The following is a 25,899-nucleotide window of genomic DNA, read 5'->3' as shown; positions in this document are numbered from 1 at the left end:
CGGTGATCGAGACTTTGAAGTTTCGCCATCAAAGGAGAGTCTTCGCCTATAAGTCTCCTAGCTCGACGGTCAACGGCATCCAGAGCTGCTAGTTGGTACTTAGCAGAGCCATCATAGAGGTGACTGCAGTACTCCATGCACGACCTGACTTGTGCTTGATACAAAGTAGTCAGTTGGCGCGGCGTGAAGTACTGCTTGACCTTAAAAAAACCTTGAAATTAAAAATTTATAACACCCCCGACGATCCAAAGTATCTGAGTTTTCCAAAACATCATTTTCAAATAAATAATTATGTATTTAGGCAACGTCCATCTTGACAGCTTGACATTTGTCTATTGACATAATATTATGAACCTAACGGTTATCTAACCTTCTTATCTACAAGAAAACTAGAAAAGAGCTGATAACTCTTAAACGGCTGAACCAATTTTTTTGGATTATAGCTAAGAACACTCTCGATCAAGCCACCTTTCTAACAAAAAAAACTAAATTAAAATCGGTTCATTCGTTTAGGCGCTACGATGCTACAGACAGATACACAGATACACAGACACACAGATACACATGTCAAACTTATAACACCCCTCTTTTTGGGTCGGGGGTTAATAAAATGAAAAGTTCTGACTCACTGACTGACTCATCAACGTCAAGCCGTTTGGGCTTTTTGGACCTAAAAAGCTGTTATTTTGCACTATGCCGTAATGTTCGTTTTATAATGTAGACAAGGAATAAGGCCGGGTTTTTCGAAAATCCCACACTGGCGGTCGCTAATCTAAGCATATTTTTTAACAGACTCCGTCCCCTTGGAATTAATTGTCTTCTGAAAATCGTTTATGTTCCTCTTATCCTCTTATATTATATTCTTGGGATTAAAATGTAACCTATATTATCATTCCTTGCATAGCCCCTACCGAATGCCGATTTGAAGATTAGTCAAGTCAAACAGACAGACAAGAATTTTAAAAATGAGTATATGTAAACATACTAGAAAACACTATGTATAATTAATAATGAGCTTAATAAAATGCAGTTATTTCGAAATATAGAGTCGAAAACAGTTAATTTTTGTTAGCTTTAGTGGGTGGATACTTTAGCAACAAAGTACCAAACTCTTTTTTTAACCCCCGACCCAAAAAGAGGGGTGTTATAAGTTTGACGTGTGTATCTGTGTGTCTGTGTATCTGTGTATCTGTGTATCTGTCTGTGGCATCGTAGCGCCTAAACGAATGAACCGATTTTTAATATTAAGATTGCGATTTTAGACTTTTTCAAATGTAATAAGAAGTCTCTACACATTTTCTCGTTCTTAATTTTCTTAGATCGTCAAAATTGCTGTCTCTATTAGAATGAATGGGAACAACGATGAAATCTTATGAGGACGAGGTCATGTTGTATATAAAATTATACATATATATAGCCTATGTACATACAATTTTTGTGTATATACTAAAGAAACATTTTCACTCGGAAAGTTATATAAGGTTGTTTATTTTTTAATGTTCTCTATCCATAAAGAAAGGGTTAAAACGGAAAGTGTTAAAGCATCGTGGGTTATATTCATACAAGATAAGAAACGTATGGGGGTTCCATACCCGATGGGTGCCAACTATTACTAAGCCTCCGCTGTCCGTCCGTCTGTGTGTCTATCAGCAGGCTTGTATCTCATGAACCGTAATAGGTAGAGAGTTGAAATTTTCAGTATGCATTTCTATTGTCGCTATAACAACATATACTTAATAAAAATTTCAAAATCCCTACACAAATTAAAAAAAAAGTGTTATACCTTGCATGATGGTACGGAACCCTTAATGTGCGAATCCGTTTCGCACTTGACCGGTTTTTTGCTTATGTTTTGTACCGGATAGGAGCAACTGGACGCAAGTGAGACAAGACTATGCTCGAGTTGTGCATTGATAAGCCAGTCAGTCCGCTTTTCCTTTTAAATATTTAGATATAGATACCTAACCTAATGCCATTTAAAACAAAACATAACATTTCAGAGAACATTTGGCACAAGCACAGCGTGATAGCAGTCTAGGAAATTATCATAATAATTATGTTAGTAAGCTTCGAAGCTAAGCTTTAGCTAAGCGTTAAGCGGAACGCTTTTATCAGCTCACTGGAGTCACTTCGGGTCAGCTGTTAAAGCTACTAAATTTTGACACCGAGCTAATTAGCCTTGATTTAAATGGATAGTTTACATTTTGAAATCACTATAGTTTTATCTGGAATTTAAATATAGTATGTAATTCTTATCACTGTTTAGGTTAAAAATATAAATGTTGAACTAATTATTTATTTACCTGATAGATACTAGCTGGTCCACTCGGCTTCACACGGGTAACACTTAATAATAGAAGTACCTTATTTATAGCCTATGTTACTTCTGAATAAACTCGCTTTCTAAGTAGGTATTTATTACAATCGGTCTAGTAGTTTCAGAGTTTTTGGATCACAAACAAGCAAATCTTTCCTCTTTAAAATATTGTAAAGTATAAATGAAACTAATTATAAACGTCAAATTAATTATTAAAATAATATTCAAAATTCAAAATATTTTTAATCAATTAGACTTTTACAAGTTCTTTTGAATCGTCAAAAGCATCTACCACTGGTTCGGAATGCCTTTCCTACCGAGAAGAACCAGCAAGAAACTCGGCGGTTGCTCTTTTCAAAGATTTGATATACAATATTATGCCATGTATAAAAGCAATTGAAGTCCCGCGCATTGCTGGAGCGAATTGCTATGTTTATTATTTCATCTACTAGTCAAAAAACTATTAATAAATATTATTAGGTACATTGTCTTTATACAATTCGTTTCTGATATCTTTATAAAGTAATTTAGGTACCTACATAAAAAGTTTATGTGTAGATAGATACTTAAATAGTTTTATGTTCTTTTCTAAGAAAAGTTAGTCGAATCTACCCAAACAAAGTTATAGGAAAATGGGTAAATTATTTAAGTGGTACTTTCACTGATTTCATTATTATGAGATACTAGGGTTGTCACAATGAATAAAAATATAATAATTATTATTTACTTGATCTCTATAATTTGAAGCAAAGATGTACTTACACACCGCCAAACGATTGAGTTTTCTGGATCGATGTTATGTTTAACGACCTAAAAGGTGTTCCAAGATGAAAGGATATTCTCAATTTAAGAGTGCTAGGTACAAACTACAAAGAACATCTAAAGGTTAACCTTTACCCCCAAAGACTTTTTACGCATATGGACACATCGTGGCATACAACACAAGAGCCAAAACATGGCACACGTTTCTAAATTCACTTTATGTAGCTTCAACTGCTCCATTTATACATTCCTGCTAACATTCAAGTCCTGTAAACTAACCTCAGTGATTAAGCCGCAATGTAAATCGATTATTGCACTCGAAGCTTCATAAGGTGATTTTAGAAGCAAACTTGAACAAAAAAGGAATGGAGTAGTGTAGCACTATTAATTTTTGTTATTTCTTTGAGAGATTTTTCGTTTTTGTAAATATGAAACTATTATACTATATCTATACTATATAACTATTATATTATATCTGCTCGTGCTGATTCACTGACTGACTGACTGACTGACTGACTGACTGACTGACTGACTCATTTGATCACCTCTTTGTATGTTTTTTTTTTACCGATAGTTTCGTATAGAGGACAAAAAATGATTCGGAGGAAAAATATGGATAGAGCTGATGATTGAGGATTTCGGTGAGGAGCACGGTCAGGGTATTAAAGATAGGTGGGGGGTGCTCGAACACATTTGTTCGAGCACCCCCCACCTATCTTCAATAACTCAGAACTTCATCCAATAGACAGGGAGCTGAAAAATAAAATCAAAATGGCGGATTCAATATGGCGGCCATACAAATTTCGCCGGTGTCTATCTCGAAGATTATAAAAGATGGAAGAGTGGTTTCTTGGCAAAAAATGATCAGGACCCTAAATTCAACTTGATGAGCAGAAAAATTGCGGTCCGCTTGCGGGCCGCGAACTCACGCGCCCTACTAGTTATATGTACCTATATGGTTTTACGTGGGATGATTTATATAAAAAAAAAAAATTAAAAGCCCTAGATTGCAATCACACCTGGTGGAAAGTGATGATACAGTCTACGGTAGTAGCGGGCTAACTTGTAGGGGTGGGGTAAAATCCATACCCGTTATAGATGTTTCTATATGGCATCGTACCGGAACGTTAAATCGCTTGGCGGTAGAGTGGTAAGTAGCCACGGCCAAAGGCCTCCCACCAGCCGACCTAAACCAATTAAGCAAATCTCAATCGGCCCAGCCGGGAATCGAACCCGGGACCCTCGTCATACAAATCCACCGCGCTACCACTGCGCACCGGAGGTCGTCAAAAGATAATAAAATAAATGTGATACAATAATGGCCAATAGATTTTACATTGAACAAAAAAAAAGCTACTCCACAGTTTTGTTTTTCCGACATTCGTGACGCGCCCTTCCATCTGTCTCTTTCCGATGTGCGTGAGAGAAAGGAATGGGAACATTGTAAATAATTTTAGATATTTCTAGTGTTTTCAATGGTTTTACTAAGTATTTTACACTTTTTCGCATGTTATCTTACGTAAATAAAATTAACTTACCGGTGGTAAGTCACACCATCTCTTTTCTGCGTCGTTAACGTATTATTTCGGCACTTTTTGATCGCGCATTTAGGCATCTTGACAGCTTAGCAGTCAACATGCGACTAATGAAGAAAGTGTGCTTACACCGAGTATAAGCACACTTACTTGGTCCCTTGTTTTGCGCGCCAGTGCGATGTCCTTGCTTAGAAAGTCATTGTTTACCCCACATACGTAAAAGTAGGGTAACGTAACAGATTGGATTCCGTAAAACGGTATTTTCAATCACGATTCTACGTCATTCTTCACGTACCGGTGTGAGAAATTCCTGCACTAGAACGATCTACGGATTGCTGTGTAAATTCCAATTTCCAACCAACAGAAAACCGATGATTTTACGATTATTTGGAAACCCTTTTTAGGGAAGAAATTGGCAATTCGATATATTGCAATATCTCTCAGTAGTGTGCGCTGTGGCCTCATTGAAGTTCTGGGTTCGATTCCCGTCAGATAAAATAACTCAAGTCATTTCTATTCTGCAGCCTTCGGTTTTGACTAATTAGTGGATTCTACCAAATACCAGTTACAACTCCTAAAACTGCTATAACCGATCCAGATTAGAGCACTTCCATGTTAGACCGCATGGTCACTATACCATGATTATCGGCATAAAAAAAACATAAAACTAGGCTCTGAGTCGCTCTAGCTACGTTAAAATACTTATCTAAAAGATTCTACTTACTGGTGAAAGATAATTTTTGAGACTAGCGCTTTTAACAGGCAGACGTGGGGCAAATTTTACTTTATAGATACTAAGTTTGTGTGTGTAGTAATTTCGTGTGGCATAGTTCCGAAACTATAGATATTGAGGTCCCAAGGAGTTGGAATTTCTCGCACCGGAAAGCGCAGTGTTGGTGGCACAAGGCAGCGAAGCGTAGAAATTCCTACTTATGCACGATGTAGATTTTGACAACCCTAATCCATCCCCTCAATTGTCAGAGGGTTGCCACGTAATAAAAACAAATTATTGTACGATAGAACGTGAAATATTACAGTGCACTCATATCACTGAGCAAGTCTTTAGGGAGTCGAATATATTTGATTGGATGAGTTAGTAATATTGCAGCAAGTGTAGTGGTGTTCATTTATTATCATTTTTAGGGGGAGACTGGCCTAGTAGCTATTGTGTATGTCGTATACACATATCAAACAATTTGTGTTACTCATCCAACGTTGAAAAATAATTTAAAAAAAAATGTATTAATAAAACATACGTAGTTTTAAACCAAACTTTACAAAAATAACAACTAGAATAAGTATAATCACTAAAATATTATAATTTTACTTTGAAAATGGGTCTACTGGTAAGTTTTGTGATAAACTTTCTTTTAGCACACTCTTGATTCTCACCTTACCGAATACCAACAAAAATAATTTAGTACTTGATAAAATTAGAAGCACAGCTCACCGCCTTATGGTATGAAGAGTATCAACCGAAATATTTCATAGCGAATTTTAAAACTAATATCGCAGATATAGCAGTGCCTTTCAGTCTCTATGAGATGCAGGACACTCGGATATGAAGTCACACTTTCCAACTAAGTAAAGAGAAATACCTATCTACTATCTACTACTCCACAACGTGTCTTAATAGAGCCGACTTGGTAATCCTGTACTTGTATATCGTAAATTAAATCATCTCGGTAGACGGAACACCTCTGTAATAAAGGGTGTCCAAAATACCCTGCGGCTTCACTTTATTGGGTGCTAAGGCCTGCCGCCGGCTTTCCACGCTTCGGTTAGCAAATAAAGGGACAAACATATTGTGCGTCATATGGTTACACAAGTGTTTATACTATTACCAAACAGAACTATATCCAGCTCATAGAAATATCAATATAGTCAATTTCAAGTATGCACATATCGGAATCCGGTGTTTGATTAGTCAAATCAGTATTTTTTTATCAAACGTTAAAACACCAAGTGCGGATTGGAGAACTTCACACATCTTTGAGATGATGATGAAGCTTTATTTAATTCCATACAAAAAATAATAAAATAAAATTAAATACAAGTTTTTTTTTTTTGATACCATAATAATAAACTTAAGAATAGTATTGATTAGTGAGTTAGTAATTATATTACAAATTAAAAATTATGGTTAGTTTGTTAGTACAATTTATTTACATTGGTAGTGTGTGTCTTCAGTCTAGGTTGTTATATTGTATGGACCCCCTTTGGGTAAAAGCCTCCTCCAAGGAATGTGCCATCTTTGAGAACTTTATGAAAACTCTCAGGCATGCGGGTTTCCTTGCGATGTTTTCTTCCGACGTTAAAGCAAATGACATGTAGTTGTTTAAAACGCTCATAACTCTAAAAAGTTAGATGTGCGTGCCCGGGATCGAACCACCAACTTTCCAAAAAAGAGACCAACGTCTGAAGTCTGAACTACTTAGGTTATACCGCTCCTAAGCTATAAGCACCTAGTAGGTATACAAGAATTTTTAATCCATTTCCAAGAATGTCTGTGCCATTTTGTACTCGCACACATTTGATAAGCCGTCGGCGATTTTGCCACGCAGTTCATTATAAAGGGTGGTTTTATTAAGCCACACCCTTTTATTACGAAGAAGGGTGATTTTATTAAGTGGCGATTCTGTATTTTGCAATTACGCTACGCCGAAAGGGATGAATATATGGTAATAACGGCTTTGTGGTGTATTAGAAGGCTGATTTTTACCCGACTACGTCAAAGCCAAAAGGAAGGGTTATGATTTTAGCAATCTATGCAGGTATGTATGTATGTTTTACACATGTTCCACCGTAGCCGTAGAGTGAACTAGCCGTAACTGAGTGATGCCGTTGACGAATGAGGTGTCAATTTATTCGCCACTATGATCTGGGTAGCATACGCTAAATTTTGTAGGAACGAAATTGATATCACAGATGAAATCCAAAAATTGGGAGACGTTCTGACGTTCAAAATATAGACAGTCTATTTCGCAAATGACCAATAAAAAGTGGCAAGCAATGTCGCCCCGCCCTTATTACAAAGGGTGATCTAAGTGGCGATACAGTATTCGCAATTAGATTTTCTGTGGCACGAGGGATGAATATTTGATAGGGGTGGCTTTGTGGTGTTTTTGAATATTGGCAAGATTGGTTTTCAAGGTTCATTGTGTGGGTATGATGATTGAGTCTCAGTTTGGGCGCCAAAATTAAGTCCTATGAGCCAGTCTTGCAGTCGCTATGATTGGATGTTGATTTTTATGTCACCCCGGTAACATAGAGAATTTTTACTGACCATAATGCAGTTGGTTGAGATAACAGCAAGGTGTATTTTTTCTGCTCATTTTTTTTATTAATATGTATTATAAATGTGAAAGTGTGTCTGTCTGTCTGCAGCTAGTCACGAGTCATCCGTTTAACAGATTTTAACGTTTGGTACAGAGATAGTTTGCATCTCAGGGATGGACATTGGACATAGGCAATAACTTTTCTTCCAGAAAATCAACGAGTTCCCAAACCAAACCCAGGTCCTCCAACTTATAATACCACAGCGCACACCACGGGAGGTCGTCATTATGAATTTTTGCGTGATGTTAGGGACATGGACGAGGTGAGAATAAGTTATAACGTCCCTTAATAAAGTCCCTTCGTAATAAAGTTGCGTGGGCAAATTGCCAGCGGCGTTTTATTGGTGTTTATGCGAAGCCACTTTATATGTAGATACTGACTTCAAAGGAGTTTCGGCCCTGAAAGACCTGTGCCTGACACGTTAAGGGACTGTTCTCTATTTCTCGCTTGTAATTAGAAGGCATAATTTAAACCCCTTTTTATTACGAATCTGTTTATACTGTTGAACACAGATTTGTGCTTCACGGTGACTTTACATGAATGGTGATGATACCGCTTAATGTAATGAATTCTATAAAAAAAAAAGTTTATTTAGCTCAATTACAGAATCACAAAAAAAAAACAGGAATAAAAATAAAGGTACAATTAAACTTAAATATTAATTAAACTTAAAACTAGAAAATACTATTAAACTATTGTTGTGTCTGTGAGCTAAAAGGGCTATACATTTAAGTGTGTTCAAGAATTTAAAAATATATTATTTTTTATTATCATCATCATCTGAGATAATGACGTTGATAATAGAAAAATCGCCGGCCCTCTACAGAGCATGGGTCTCAAGGATTTGGGCCAAGTGCGGATTGATAGACTTCACTGTTCACACACCTTTGAGAAAATCATGGATATCTCTCAGACATGCAGGTTTCCTCACGTTGTTTTCCTTTTCCTTAATATTTAACCGCTTAAGAGTAAAACACGTTTATGTTTAACTCCGAAAAGTTAGACTAGCGGGCCAGGGGTCAAACACCGAACCTCCCGAATAGTAGGCCAACGTTTTAACCACTAGGCTATCATAACCTCGTATTTTTACTATGCGAGTAAGCAAATAAAATAAGTAGGTAAATAGTTTGACGAGTGTTTATATTCATAGCACGTAGATAACTGCGGAATGCCGCCCCTCACGCATAGATGAAGGCAAAGGTAAGCTTCAAATGGCTTCAAAGTAGGTATAGGAGTAGGTACTCGGATTAGGCACTTACTTAGCGGTCAAATATCTTCAGTAACACCTCAATAGCAGGCCCAGTCTGCACAAACAGAACTGCACCGGGTAATATATTCAACGCATGACGAGGGATAAATGAGTGCAGGGTGACAATGCTTTACTTTGTTTGAGGGACGTTTCCCGCTAAAACGGTTTTTCAATTAGCATTTTACTTTTGATTTTCTATAAGGGCGATTACAGACTAGCGTTTTTTCTGCGCGTATAACGTTCGCTTTTGCATACTCGCACGCGCTACATTTCGCTTTAAAAAATAAAACGCACGTACACGCTCTCTTTCCAGTGTGTTCGGTCGAGCCAGAGTTAGTCAGTAGCAAAAAAACCGCTCGCGTGTAATACAAGTTTATATAAGCACCTTTACGGTCGTACGAGATGCGTGTATACGCGTGTATAAAGACGAGTTTATACGTGTAAAAATTTCTAACCTGAAACCACTCCAAATGATTAAACTGGAGTTGTATGAACACCCAAGTATCTGAGAATTTCCGAATAAAATAGTATGAGGTAAGTACGACTATAATATTATGTGATATAAATATAAAAAGAAAAATGTTACTGACTCACTGACTGGCTGGTCTATCAACGCACTGCTCAAACTGGACGGATCGGGCTGGGCATGCAGATATCTTTTATAACGTGAATATCTGCTACGAAAGGATTTTTAAAATTCAACCCATTAGGGGATAAAATAGGGGTTGAAAATTTGTGTAGTCGTGGACGAAGTCGCAGGCATAAGCTAGTTACTAGTATCTTATGATTTTGAAAATATTTTTTGTATAACACTGTGCATTGCTGTTATTTTCTGTTTCTGATCAAACCAAAAAGAGGTACAAAGAGGCAGTTTTACCGCTAAAAGCAATCTCTTACAAATCTATTTATTCAAGTCAAAAACTTAGGAAAACAAATCTAAGCAAAGTAATAATTATTTTTTAATACAGTTGCTCAAAAAGTGGCGTATTGCAGGGACGTATAGCGTTCGGGATGTGGGCTATTACATACTCGTGCTTTTTCTTTACCTTTCCCGCACTCGTGCTTTTTCTTTCCCAACTGTTAAAATATTAAAAAGAAAATCCAACCATGAAGTTTTTACTAAAAAAATTCATAGAAGTTTTTATGATTCATGCAAATACGTATTTCTAATAAGAAGCTACTAATTTGTTTCAATATCAGATTTAATGATTTGATTGAATGAGTTTGGTTAGGTTTCATTTCATTTCATCTCATTAAATTTCATTTTCATTTCATATCAATAAAGAACTTCTACTGAAGACTTGGCTGTATGGGCATAGTTCCCTTTGCCTACCAGAATGGATGAAGAAAAAAAAACTCTACTTATATTCTACGGTTGGCGCCATTTTTCAGAAATTTTCTTTGCGAGTTTAGTTGTTGGTTGCCTAAAATGAGTAATTTCGACCCTAGTTTTTTATATCTATTAACAATAAAGTTGTTTTAAATTAAATTAAATTAAGTTAGTTGAGTTTATTGTGTTTTTATTATTTTATTAAATTGCTTCATTTTTTCGCAACTGTATTAAAAATAGTCGTTCAGTACACGTGCGGAACCGTCATTGCAACTCGTTCCGACTGTCAACCCTCGCCTTCAGCTACGCCTCGGCTCGGGTAGACATTTGTCGGAACTCTTTGCAATGACAGCCTTTCCGCACTTGTAATGAAATATACTATTGTAACTAAATATTAAAGGAGCGCTTTTATGTTCCAAGAAGAAAGCTCAGAGAACAGTTTTGTTTGACGTGATGTTTTGACTATGTAGCAGCAAACTAATTAAGTAAGTAAATTAAAATAAATATCAAAACAGTGGAAACTTTAATTTGAATTTTCATATAAACTACTATTTGACTACTATACTAGTTAATTATAAGTTTATAACTCCGTAACACGTCCAGTCTGTATAAACACAGATCTGCACTAATATATGCAATGTTGGATGAACGCGTGACGAAGGATAAATGAGCGTGGGACAACCCTGTTTGAGGGATTTTATGGGACTAGTCTCACTACTACCTATAGTTCACGACATATCGAGATGACAATCGGGGTGAGGACGCGTGCGGGTGTGTGGGGCATCCCCCCCACCTTATACCACCATTGCCATGTCGAGCTGTTGCGTACTATACATCTACTCAGGTATTAACAAATTACCTACTATTACTTTAAAGCTGCCACTTACTAATGCCCATCGTACCTTGCGATGCCTCCTTTGTGTGTAAGTTGATGGTAATATGCAAAGAATCTTCGTGCAAGTGCCAACAACAACTATACAAACTTTTAATGTAATTAGATGAATGCGCGAATGCATATGTTACGAAGAAATAGACAGACAAACATACGATTTTATATATAAGAATTATATTTTTATAAAAAACTATTGAATGAAATGAGCTTTTATTATTAATAATTCAGTTTGAACTGTAGGCATAACGTTTTCAATTTTTCTGAAGGTTATTTTAATAGTTACTCTCGCTTTGAAGAGTTGGCAACTAACTTGTTACTTATATTAAAGTATATAATCCGGGCTATGAAATAATATATACGCACAAATGGATTTATCTTTTTTTTATGTAGACTTTTCAGACTGTAATCTCACAAAATTAAATTGTAAGTAAATTGAGTTCATCAGCTAGTACATAGTTATTCTATATAGAGATATTATGTATTAAAACGATATTCCATTCTTGCCTTTGGTATACTAATTTCGTTCAAAACTTATGGTATGCAGTAGACCCAAGGGTAGACCAGACAATCCCACCGATTCTATTGTCCTTCTCTAAACTGAATTTAGAGTATCTACATCCTCCTTTTAATATTGCTAAAAAAGGACGGAATATGAATTTTACATTCAAAAATTTAAATTTTAGTGCACGCTACAAATTTTTAAACATTAGGGTCGCGACTGGCAGCTAAACTCACGTGGTTTGACAGCTTTAAATAAAATTTAAAACTGTCGAACTGTGCCTGTCCTTTTCATATAACATTAGTAAGAAGAGGATGCGAATACTCTTAAATTTAGTTGTGCTCAGAATCATTACCAATAACTGAGAAGATTTCATGTGTCCTGGTTTTTTAATTTTGAAGCACGTAACACTATAAAAACTAATACTATTCCAAAACAAATTCACCACAAGTACGTACTTGTTTTACAAGTGGTCCCCCTCATTTGTAAACCATTGTACTGCGAGCGGTTAGTGCAGATGGTGATTATCCAGAAGCTATTCAATATACATGTCACATGGTTTGATGGGATGTTTATCTTCGTTACCACGGGGTATGCTGTGAGATATTACGATACCGGTTTAGTGATGGGACAGGTATTGATTTTTGGGCTTGTTAGAAATGTATTGTTGATATTATTATGCAATGACATTATAGACACGTTCATATAAGATACATAGCGTATATAATAATTTGTGCTTGTGATGAGTAAGGCAGAAGATACAAATTGCAAGAGATAGCGGTCTACAAAATATATGAACCAAGTGTCGTAGTTTTAAATCTGCACTTTAGATACCTATGTAACATAACTACTTTTTTTTTAAAATATGTATAAGTAATATCAATATGCAGAACTGTATAGTTGTAGGTACTTATACTATGTGGTTTTTTCACATGTACGAGTATCTTCGTTTCTAGATTAGAATATAAGATGTTACCTCTGTGTTAAAGTTTTAGAGACCTAAAATTATTTTATGTAATTACTAAGTCTAAAGTTAAATATTAATCTCCTACATTTGTTAAACAGCTTGTTAGTTTAAGTAATCAGATAAAAATTCTGTATGACAAAATAAAGGTATCGCGATTCTATAGGTACCTACTAGCTAAGTCAAAAAAAGTAAGGTACTAAAAAAAAGAATATACCTATCAAATGATAAACCCAGTATTATATGATATCTCAATGAAAAAAAAAACGCTTCCCGACCACACTGAAATTGGTGGCAATCTGAAAAGGACAATAATGTATGCACCCCGACCGCTAGCTACTGTGTTCATGGATGGGGTGAGTAGAATGACAAATATAATGGGATATTGTGATGAGACGAACTTTAAGCCGGTTATTAATGAAGCTCTCCTGACGGCAGTTTGTAAAATTAAAATTAGTCTAATTTTGATAAATGACGACCATATCACAAGTACGACACGTGGTCATATATTGATATATTTTTAATGTTTTGCGACTATACCTAGTCATTTGTATTTTTAGTTTTGAGCAAACTTTTTCAGGCGCGTTGGGTGATTTTGGGATGGGTAAAATGTACATGGTCTCGTCACCGACATGCTAATATTAATAGTGCTTGGAGTACCGGTAGAAGTAAAAACTAAATAATGTTGATGGTTTTAATATACAAATTATGAATTTTAATTTTTAATAAATTTTCAAATTAATTGTACTCAAATAATTTAAAATATTTAAAAAAACCACTGTTGTTTCATATGTAGTTTTAAATTTTCACTTCTGTCGGCAGTCCTCACTGACTGCCAATTTTTTTTATTTTCATTGAGCCTGTGAGATCGATTTCGAGAAAAATACCAGTATATCATAAGTTTAAAAATAAAATATGTAGTAAAATATGTAATAATAAATAGTACGTATTATTAAGCCACTTTTAGAAATCTATATGTTAGACTGTCTGGGTGACACCAACTACCTAATATAATATTATGTACCCTTTTAGTTTTAATGTCCACTTTAATAAGGCAAAATTACAATGAAAACATACTTTGAGATCAGTTTCAACTCCATAGCTAACTTATACAAATGACAAAATAACCAGAAATGTCCTAAAAATCAAAATTGACACGTATTTTTCACATGGACACCCTACTCATAATCCCCCAAACAAGCTCCCCATATAGCAAATACGCTTATTTGCTGAGAGATTATCGCGACGCGTGTCCAATTACTTGTTCTGATGGACACCCTATTGTCAATGGAGATGTGACGGCCGACAGGACCGGTTTTCTAGTTTTTTTGGATTTTTAAAATATTTATTTAGTTTATTGGACTAAGAGCCCGTGAGGACCAGACCTTCGTTATTTTATCAAAGCTGAAAGTGTCTATGCGCATAGTCCCTGACACAGGTAGAAACGATCAGCGACTATGAAGTTTGGATCGTCATGGTTTTGGTAGATAACAGGTAACAAAGGTGTATAAAATCTTTCAGCAAAGTATAAAGTGTAATTTTTTTTTCGGAATAGTAGGTACCTATTAGAAATATCACCTCATGCATTGTCAGGCACCCTTAAACCTTAATTAATTGTTATTTTGCTTCTTAAAGCTTGATTAGACCATAATATTTTCACAAACACGGCTTAGAAATATACGAGCTATGGCCTTGTAAAAATAACCTGAACGAAACGTGATAACAACCCTTATATTAATGTTATATTATGAATATTCATAAATCGACAAGGCATCCTTTGAGCCGCCATATTAAAGTCAAAGGGAATCTATCTCTGATCTATACGTATATTATGTGATATAAAAGGATAAACTGACATATACATATTAACGTACAATTCAAACCGCAGAGTCTAGAAACTTGAGATTTTGTATGTAAGTAGATTCTATAATAACCCTCACTAAGAAAGGTTAATTAACGTCTGATTAATTATTATAAGTAAACTATTACCTACCTATTCTCTCATCAAAAAGCAAACATAATTTTACGATTCTAAATTAAACATGTTTATTACTGTCGATATTTAAATGAAAAATCTTGCGTAAGGGGTGCAAAAAGCACGACAGTTAGCGCTCTCCATAGTTTTTTTAACAGGGCTCTCTCCGTCACTCGTTTCATACAATCGTAGTTCCAATTTCATTTGAACATTAAACAACCAAAGTCCATGAAATTTTGCAGACATATTTTAGAAACTAATATCTGTGTCTGTGGTGTTTTAGATTTTTCAAAAAATATGTAGTTTTAAAATTGCAGGGGCTCAAAGTTTTGTATGAAAATTTTTAAGACCTCGTAACTTTGAAACCAAATATTTTAACAGAAATCTGGAAAACCACAGACATAGATATTAGTTTCTAGAATATGTCTGCAAAATTTCATGGACTTTGGTTGCTTAATATTCAAATTAAATTGGAACTACGATTGTATGAAACGAGTGACGGAGAGAGCCCTCTTAAGCTCTCTATTTTTTATTTTATAATTTGTCATTGAAATCTGTCACAATAGCCACTTGGCGCAGATGCGGTTTATATCGAGTTACATACATTTTTTTGGGGGATTATAGCATACTACGACCCGCCCCGGCTTTACATGGGTAGCTTATTGCATATTTCGAAGGGATCTCTGATTTTTTTGAAAGTAAAATATAGTCTATATTACTCAGGAATAATGTAGTTTTTTACTGGTGAATGAATTTTCAAAATCAGTTCAGTAGTTCCAGAGATTACCCCCTACAAACAAACTTACAAACTTTACCTCTTTATATAATAGTGTGGAAAAGTAGATGTAGAAGTATAGATAGAAAATAGATAGCTATAATTTATTAGACACTAGAGGATGCCCGCGACTTCGTCCGCGTGGATTTAGGTTTTTAAAGATCCCGTGGGAACTGTTTGATATTTCGGGATAAAAAGTTGCTTATGTCAATTACAGGGACGCAAGCTACCTCGGTACCAAAATTCATACAAATCGATCAAGCGGATGAGTTTTTAGGAATCCCGTGTGAACTGTTTTTTCGGGATAAATAGTAGCCTATGTCCTTCCCCGGAATGTATCCTAAGTCTGTACAAAATTTTATTAAAATCGGTTCAGCGGTTGAGCCGTGAAAGCGTAGCAGACAGACAGACAGACAGACACACTTTCGCATTTATAATATTAGTATGGATTATTAATCCTATAAAACTGTACTCATTTTAGGATCTATAGAAGCCTATTTTTAAACATCTCGCGTCTGTACATTAAAAGCTTCTAAATCGTAAGAGGCACAGTAAAATGATGATGAAGCCTTTCACCCATAGAAATCCAAATACTAAGCTTTTACCATACAGATTCTTTAATATTAAATAACGTTTTATGTATAGGAGTTATTTATTACTAACTATATGAAACCAAGTGCCAACGGTCTTTGAATGGAGGATGCTATAAAGTATAAACTATTATATAAACTGACTAGTGTAGAGTAAAGTGGAAGCGACGTAGCAGGAAAGTGGACCCTGGCGATAGCCGGGACAAACGGTAGGTAAGGAAGTTATTACTAACTCAACTCCAGTTGATTTTATTACCACACCTCTATAACTTCTCAGAGACATGTTAGACTTGTTGAACGTTGACGGTTAATTGCGCAGTGTGTGTGTATAATAATTCTTTATAATACCTCTAAGACTGAACAAACAAATATAGTAGGTACGAGCAAGATTATAGTTTTTATTTATTCAACTGAAGTTCATAGGATTATGTTAGCGAAGAAACCCTTTGAAGTATTCTATCACCATACATATTCTTTAATATGAAATCACTTTGCATGCGTAGTGGTCAGTGGTCACCTATTGCTAACTCCACTATTTTGTAGCGAAGTGTCCCATAGGATCCCAGAGGTTCCATAAACTATAATATAAGGATTTGTTTAACTCAACAGCCTCTGAGATTGATTTATAATATAATGATAGTTCCAATATTCTATGGTTTTTCAAAGAATTCTATATTACCAATAATAGTTACCTATTACTACGCAGTTTAATAATATGTAATTGCTTTTTATGACAATGGTTATTACTAACTTCGCTGTGTATTATCGTTATTACCATGCGAATTCTTTTGTATATTTAATATGAAATTGCTTTATATGCATAATGGTTTTTTATGTTATAACAAGTGTAAATTAAAAATTTATAACACCCCCGACAAGTAAAAGTTACAGTATACGGTAACTTTCAAACGGCTGAACCGATTTTCTTGCACTCTCGATCAAGCCACCTTTCAAACAAAAAAACTAAACTAAAATCGGTTCATTAGTTTAGGAGCTACGATGCCACAGACAGATACACAGATACATAGGTCAAACTTATAACACCCCTCTTTTTGGGTCGGGGGTTAAAAACTGAGACTGGTGTTTCCAATTTGCTGCCCAAAAATAGACCGTACTTTGTGTTAGGGCTGACAAAAATCATTGGCCATAAAGGACTAATTTATTATAAGAAGATTGAAAAAAATCGAAGGTGGTAGATGCTTTTGACGATTCGAAAGAACTTGTAAAAGTCTAATTGAATAAAAACATTTTGAATTTGAATTTGAATTTGAATTTGGTTATATGAAGGTTTAGGTTAAGGTTAGGTAGGTAGGCAAGGTTATATGTACTTAGGTTAGTTTTTGATTATGCATAGTGGTTATTACTAACTCCGCTATTTTGTAGCGCAAGTGTCCCGGCGTATCATCACGCATGACGCGCAGGGGTGCCAGCTTCCGTTTTCCGGAGTCAGTGAGTTAGAAGCAATATACTCGTACGTGTTTTATTTGCGTACTCTGACGCTATGGATTTAATGAGTTTTATCACTTTGGGGCGATCTTTGTATGCTGAAAGTGCTTTATAGTTTAACTAGTCTATGTCTGCGACTTTGTCCGCGTGGACTACACAAACTTCAAACCATTATTTTACCCCCTTAGCGATTTTTTCAAGACCCTTTCTTAGAGGATGTCTACGTCATAATATCTATCTGCATGCCGGCCGATTAGTTTGAGCTGTGCGTTAAGAGGGTACATCAGTCAGTCAGTCATCTTTTTCTTTTATATACACACATATTTAGACTAGCGTATGTATGCGTCTTTATCCGCGTAGACTACACAAATTTCAAACCCCAATTTAATTTATAATTTAAAAAAACCTTTTTTAGCGGATGTTTACGCCATTAGCTATTGCATGACTTTTTAACCCCCGATCCAAAAAGAGGGGTGTTATAAGTTTGACGTGTGTATCTGTGTATCTGTGTATCTGTGTATCTGTCTGTGGCATCGTAGCGCCTAAACGAATGAACCGATTTTAATTTAGTTTTTTTTTGTTTGAAAGGTGGCTTGATCGAGAGTGTTCTTAGCTATCTAAAAAAATCGGTTCAGCCGTTTAAGAGTTATCAGCTCTTTTCTAGTTTTCTTGTAGAAAAGAAGGTTAGATAACCGTTAGGTTCATAATATTATGTCAATAGACAAATGTCAAGCTGTCAAGATGGACGTTGCCTAAATACATAATTATTTATTTGAAAATGATGTTTTGGAAAACTCAAATACTTTGGATCGTCGGGGGTGTTATAAATTTTTAATTTACACTTGTAGTCCGATCAATTCAGTTTGAGCTGTGCGTTGATAGATCAGTTAGTCAGTCAGTCACCTTTTCCTTTTATATATTATGTATTTCTTTAGATTTAGACTTTTCAAGTATTCATTGGATACATAAAATACGAGTAATTCAAGAGTCTGAAGACGCTGTTTCTTTTTCCATATTAGGCAGTTTCTACACAATACATATTATATTACTAGGAGTGGGAGTGAGACTTATTTATAGATCAAGTACGGAGAAATCTTTAACCAAAGGAGAATAATTTAGTAGTTATAGGAAAATTTTCCAACAAGACATTTGCTCTTCATCTTGTAAGTATAACCTTTGAGGGATTATTAATAATACAATGTTATTAACGCAAATTCTAGGAAATTTCACGCAAATACACTCGACACAATATCATAGTAATTTACTATTGTTGTACTCATGGTTTAAAATATTAGAAAAAAATATAAAACTTTTTTTTTTAGCGCTTGGCTGCAATCAGACCTAGCAAGTGATGGAGCGCGCTTGCCTAGAAATTGCCTATTCACTCTTGACTTAAAGGTACCCATATTAAAAGTGGAAGGGAAAACTGGCGTTGGATATGGCGTTCGATATCCTAGCGGTTCGGATTAGAAACAAGGAAGCAAATCGCTTCGTACGTGTCCGAGTAATTTCAACTACGTACCCTTGACGATACCTAGCAGTACGATGCGCGATGGCAGAAAAGTAAAGAAGGAACCAGGTCAAAGAGCTCTTGTGCACACTCTCCGAAATATATCCTGTAGAATACCGATAAACAGGCAACTCTGCACCGAGAACTTTTGAGAAAACAGTTAATTTGGATTAAATTTTTTGGGTTAAGCCCTTTATCTTCATACGTACGGCCTACTTAATATTACCCACAGTGTGGCTAAAGCATCCCACAGAGCTTTCATTTGTGTTGTCTAATAAAAAACGGATTAAAACTGCAGTGCGTGAGGGGTGTCCACATAATGAGATTTGCGAAGGGGTAGCCGCGGTACCAATGTAAATATCTTTTGAAAGTTTGTTTGTATTCAGTCCGCAAAAAATGCCTTTTATTTGTGGTTATACTTATTTTGTCCTTTGTTAAAATACTAGAAACATGCTCGGCTGCTAACAGTTTACACTTATGATATGACAGTTTGTGTAATACCTACTTGAGATTTTTAGTATTTCGGGTACCTACGGAACCCTAAATAATATCGGAACTCTACAAGATTTCGCTGTCCGGCTGTCTGTCAGCGGGTTTGTATCTTGTGAACTATAGGTATCTTGTATAATAAGTAGAGACCTGAAATTTTCACCGAATGTGTATTTCTATTGCCGCTTTATCAACAAATACTAAAAATTTCAAAATTGCCGCCATGAAAATAAATGAATTAATACGATAAAAAAATGATAGGTACTTCTTCTTTAAAATATACCTACTTACTTGTTTCGTTAAAAGCTTGGAGCTTTATTAATGCTAGTTATTCGAATAAAATGAAAGCCTAAACTTAAACTTGCATTTGAATGTTACGCTAATGTCAAATGTAATAAGAAAAATAACTACGTAAGAATTTACATTTTCTTGAAGGAAATGAATAAATTGCGATTCAGTCAACTGTATAGCGACATCTTGTTACACCGTTATATAAAATTAAAATTACTTATAACAGGTAACAAGTTTGATATCATACACTTGTCAAAATAATTAATACTTATAATTTTAAAACAAACATTATAAAATAATTAAATAAAATATAATATTATTGCTTATATTAATAATGAAATAGCTTTCATATAAGACTAGATGACGTCCACGACTTCAGCCACGTGAATTTACTTAGATTTTTTAAATATCTCAAAGGAACGATTTTCTGCGATAAATAGTATTATTATCTTCGGGGAGCAAGTCATCTCTGTACCAAATGTCGTCAAGTCGATTAAATGTTTGGGGATCAGACAGACAGGCAGACACACTTTTGCATTTATACCATACCTCTCTCTGCCCGCTTCCATCTAAACTGCATCGTCATTTACCACCAGGTGAGATCGTCAAGAGATTTGGTGTACTTGTCATCGAATTAAAAAAAAAGTTTTTCTAAGTGGTAGCCGACACTGAATTTCTCCAGAGATTTCTGAATTATTGTTTTTAAAAGCCGCGCAGTCTGGTCATAAATAGTGGGAGCAAATGTGCATGAAATAGGTACCTATATACTGGATGAGAAATTTCCTCAAAGAAGTTGGCATACTCTGTTGATAGTAGGCGCCTCGGTGTGACAGACGACCGGAAAATATTATGGTATATTATTCTGCCATTCAGAGTGAAAAGACAAATTGCTGCGATATTTCAAAATTGACCGTATTTGAAATTTTTCACATGACTGTTCAGTTCTTGTAATACCGTTAATTTATAATTGTGCTTTAAAAAGTTGGATTTCTTCATACGTTAAAAACAGATAGATAGAACACTTTACTGCACACAAAAACACATGTAAAGGAACACAACACATAAAGAAGAAAACAGAAAAAACAATTATGTGCAAAGGCGGCCTTATTGCTTGGAGCAATCTCTACCAGGCAACCTTAACCAACCAAAGGCAACCAAGGCAAAAGAATATAGAGCTTAAGACCAGTTGTCTCGTTAGTATAGTGAAAAGAGCAACTACAACTATGATAGTGAGGGACTAATCTCCAGAGCAATTATATTGCACTTTGCACATCTTGTATACTAAGTATACATCACGAAACAGGAATTACCTACATACCTAAATGTATATTAATATATGGCATAGTATTGTTAATTGAATTTTTCAAAAGAGCAACTGCCAAGTTTCTTGCTAGTTCTTCTCGGTAGGAAGGGCATTAACATATTATGACGATTCAAAAGCACTTGTAAAAATTTATTTGAATAAAAAACTTTTCCATTTCTTTAATATCTCCTGTACAATTGGATATTTCTCGTTAGATTTTGGAATAATTGAACCAACTATTGTGAACCAACTAAACTGTCAACTAAAAGTTAGGATATTGTGCTCGGACGATGTCATGTGTATCTGCCAATAAAACACGTAATGCTTTCCTAAGGAAGTCATTGAGTACCCTCCGGTTCGGTGGTTATTTACGACTTATATTGTGTTCGCTTCCTGTGCGAGACATTCCGTGTTTGGGGTGCGGTTATTTATGGGGGCATTTATTTTTTATATTGTAACGTATTAGTAGGCATTAAGTGGAGATTCTATCTATGCCTAGATTGTTCCCGTGACTTCGTCCGCGTGATATAATTTATAGCATAGCCTATAATAGTACTGGGGGATAATGTAGCCTATCTATCAGCTAAAACATGTTTAGAATCGGATCAGTAGTTCCGGTGATTACAAAAAATCCAAATCGAAACTTACAAACTTTACGACTTTATAATATTAGTACTTGTACAGTAGGTATACTCCGAAGTGTATGGACATTAGTGTAGATTTGGACTACCTACCTATGGTAGTAGGTAACTGTAACTTTATTTTATGTGTACATTAGGTCTATCAGTTAAAAATTGTTTACCCGACTGCACCAAAAAAGGTATAGTCCGCACAAAATGACTTCTCACGGCAATTTTAACTCTATGCGTCAACTAACATGTCAAAAGTACGGTTAAAATCGTTCGACATGACATTTGACACATAAAAAAATGGCGCGTGAGAACGCGCGAGAAGTAGTTTTTTACGCGTAATCATTTTCAGTTGCTAGTTTGAATGTCAGTTTAATAAAACGTAATACTTGCAATCCTAATTGATTACGAGAAAATATAAGTAACTACAGGATGAAGAAATAATTAACAAATACAACTGCATGTAGTTCTTCGAAAGAAGTCAAGCAAAGTGTACGAACGAATCGTACGACAATTTGACACGGTTAATCTACCGTTACGGGACCACGGCTCCATTGTCAAAGAAAATAATAAAATCGTTCCTATCCTACCTATTACTACTTCTATAACAATATAATATTATGTAGTTACTAATTTAACAAGTGTTGCGCCTAATTGGAACATAATATTAGAATTGTAAGAAAAACCCATCAAATTCGGCGAAATTATTATTGATGTTCGATCTCGTAATGTGCTTATTGAATCGCTTAAATTGCTTCGTATTGTACTTTTAATGAGATAAATAAATAAATAAAACTTAGGTTTGATAACAATTTAATAATTCTATTACCATGAATGGTTTTCCAAACCAAACCAATGGTTTTCAAAAACCATTCATGAAATTCGGTGGACCATACCTATTAGAATTTCAATTGTCGTGATCGGCTGAATTTATGGTGTTCTTGTTGCAGCAATGCATTGTAACCAATAGTAAACGCCATATAAACCAACCATTCGGCATAATATTGAAAAAAAAAAATCGAGTCCAGCTAAATGTTTAAGAAAAAGTGTACAGTTACTATGATATTCGAAAAACACAACAACAGTTATTAGAACTAGACAGTATATTTAAGATTTGAGTGGGTATAAATAATGCTATTTTAAAAATACAAAAGTTCTCCTTTTTTAAATTTTTTAGAAGTGTATAAAACTTTCAGAGCTCTCTAACTTAGCATTTATACCACAATGATATTGTCTATTTTATTGGAAGTCTACAAAGTTTAAAGAAGTTTATTAAATTACATGAATGGACGTATGAAAACAATGAACACACGTTCTTATACAGAATGCGCTGTATGTATGTGTTTTGTATGATACTGTTTGTCAAACGGTTCCGAGAAATATGCGGACAGACGGACTAACTGATTGTTCGACATCATTCATTTTTATATGTACTGAGTATAACTTATTAATCAAATTACTAAACGATTAACTAATACGGATTTTTGGTAGTATTTTATAGATCGGGGTGATTTGCTAATTTAATGATCATCACTAAATAAAGGCCATACATAGTAATAGAAAGTAAAGCCATCAAACTCATTTGAAATAAGTTGCTTCGGCATTGCTGTTTGACTTCTGCTATTCATATAAAAAGTAATATTTCGTAGCAAACCTTCAATGGATTAAAAATAAATGTCATATGAGCTATCAGGCTTTCATTCAGTTTTGATCACTGGGTTAGCAAATAACCTGCAGGTGAACTAAATCAAGTAGAAAGAAGTGAAGACTAAAGAGTCATCTCATAACTCTTTACAAGCTCAAGAAAGCGTGCTGTAAGTACCTACTACATTTCCTCAAAGGCTTGTATCACGTGCGCATCTATGCATCATCACAAAGATAATGCATTTCCATATCGAGAAAAGTTTAGCCTGAATTGGACTTTCAAAGTTACACGCTAAGCTTAGAAATGATAGATGTCTTCGTCGCCAAACTTAAAATGTTTAAAGTATATCGATAAAGATCTTTCCATATCAATTGAGATTCCGGGCATCGAATCCCGAACATACGCTCCATATAGACGCAATTGAAGACGTCTACCCCATTATGCATACAGTATGGGTTCATTCCTTTTAGTATATCGGAAACACACGGGCTAAGCTTTCATTTTAAAACGTCGATCTGTCTTCACATTACTAAGCTTACTGACTCTAACTAAACTCAAAGCTTGTGCTACGAATAAGTATGAAAATTGGTGATGTTTGAGTCTTTTCTAAAATTCTAGTCCACCCAGTGACCGGTGAAGCTTTTGAGACTTCATACATCAACATGTTGTTTTGAATGAATGATTGACATTTTTACACGTCACAAACTAAAATTTCCTACCCTCTAGCTACTCTTACTTTGTGTTACTCACACTCTAATTAACACCTACTAATAAATAATAATCAAGCTAGATTGCTAGTTAGTAATAAATCATTATCCTTTATTAGCCAGTTAGTAGGTTTTGTTATTGTACTAATATAAATTGTTATTATAAGTCCAGCGTTTATAAAACCGTGCGAAATATTGTCCTGTGTTTTCGTTTCCTTAGGAGCTTTCATGCATATTGCATTACGGGAAAGGATCGTTTTGAATACTTTTAATATTTCAATAATCGTTATTTCTAACCGACTCTATTTAAAGTCGGATATGTCTTTAGATTTCAGCTTTTATTGAAGCGGGAGAATAACAATAATGTCCTCCCGACCAATCTCCATATTAGCCAACTGCGCGGGAGATATTATAGTGCACGAGTATGTGCAAAAAACACAGGTGCACTCTCACTCTCATAACCCGATGGGACGGAAACCCGATACGACCGGAAAGAGATCAGGTACAGGACCGACGGCTTTACGTGCTCTCCGAGGCACGGAAGTAAAATACCGCCAACTTCCTAATTCCGGGCTAGAATTAAGAATTTCTTAACAGAAACATCTAATACCTAGCAATTTTTTGCCCCGACCCAGGAATTGAACCCAGGACCTCGTCCTCTGCGTCGAACATGCTAACCACTAGACCAATGAGTACCAACGAGAGGAGAGAGGTAGAGCGGGAGAATAATGGAGTATTCTAGGTACATGTTCATGTTAGGAAATTAACTAGATGATAGTTGAATTTGGTCACAAGGCATGGCTTAGTGCCAAACATCGTCTTAAACTTAATGGATTTGCAATATGCAATATGCATAGACCTAATGCTTGTGCTTTGATTGATCTTTGATCCATAACGCATAAAATAGCACTATAACTACACTAACAAATTGGGCTGAAAAAGTTATGAACAGGGCTATTTTTCTATCTCTGTCATTGACAAAAAGCAAAGGTTATACTTATCCATACCAAGTACAAGTTTTTAAGACAATAAGTAGGTACAGTTCAGTGTTAAACATTTTTTTACAGGAGATTCTTTTGAATTTCTATTCTATTCGATTCGATTTTTTTAATTTGATATAATTAAAGGTAGAAATCAAAACTCATATAACACATGGTGTGTGGCTCTTTCTCAAACGCCTCCTCAGTTAGATAGGTACTCATTTACCCTTAACCGTTTGCGAAGGTCAGACGAATCGCTCCTCCTAAGAACCAGTAGCCCGTCAAAATGCGTTTGGAATAATAAACAGACAGATGTTATATACCGCGAACATGATTTATGACGAAAGCATCTTTTCTTTTATATTTGTATTATTAGTTTCGCCTGTGGGTACCTAGTACCTACCTAACTTCGTGAAAATGACTCTAGGATTTTGTTAAAGATTTTTATTAGATACTAGCTGATGCCCACGACTTCGTTCACGTGGATGTAAGTTTTTTTAAAATCCTGTGGGAACTCTTTGATTTTCCGGGATAAAAATAGCCTATGTGCTAATCCAGGGTATAATCTATCTCCATTCTTTTCCGCCCAATCCGTCCAGTTGTTTTTTGCGTGAAGGAGTAACAAACATACACACACCCACAGAGACACAGACACACACATACACACATAGT

At 35.2% G+C, this 25,899-nt stretch overlaps 1 protein-coding gene and 1 long non-coding RNA gene across 10 annotated transcripts in view; one reads left to right on the top strand and one right to left on the bottom strand.

Annotated features, from left to right (window-relative positions):
• The window catches only part of LOC123870748 (fasciclin-3), a 164,262-nt gene that overhangs the window by 21,773 nt on the left and 116,590 nt on the right, over window positions 1-25,899 (bottom strand). The gene's annotated exons all lie outside the window — the stretch shown is intronic.
• Window positions 10,420-23,639, top strand: LOC123870757. Its single transcript, XR_006797147.1, has 3 exons — window positions 10,420-10,429; window positions 12,441-12,443; window positions 23,589-23,639. It is a non-coding gene; the product is annotated as an uncharacterized LOC123870757 (long non-coding RNA).

This window comes from Maniola jurtina, chromosome 13 (assembly GCF_905333055.1).
Source record: "Maniola jurtina chromosome 13, ilManJurt1.1, whole genome shotgun sequence".
NCBI lineage: Eukaryota > Metazoa > Arthropoda > Insecta > Lepidoptera > Nymphalidae > Maniola > Maniola jurtina.
This window is presented reverse-complemented; position numbering and strand designations above follow the sequence as displayed.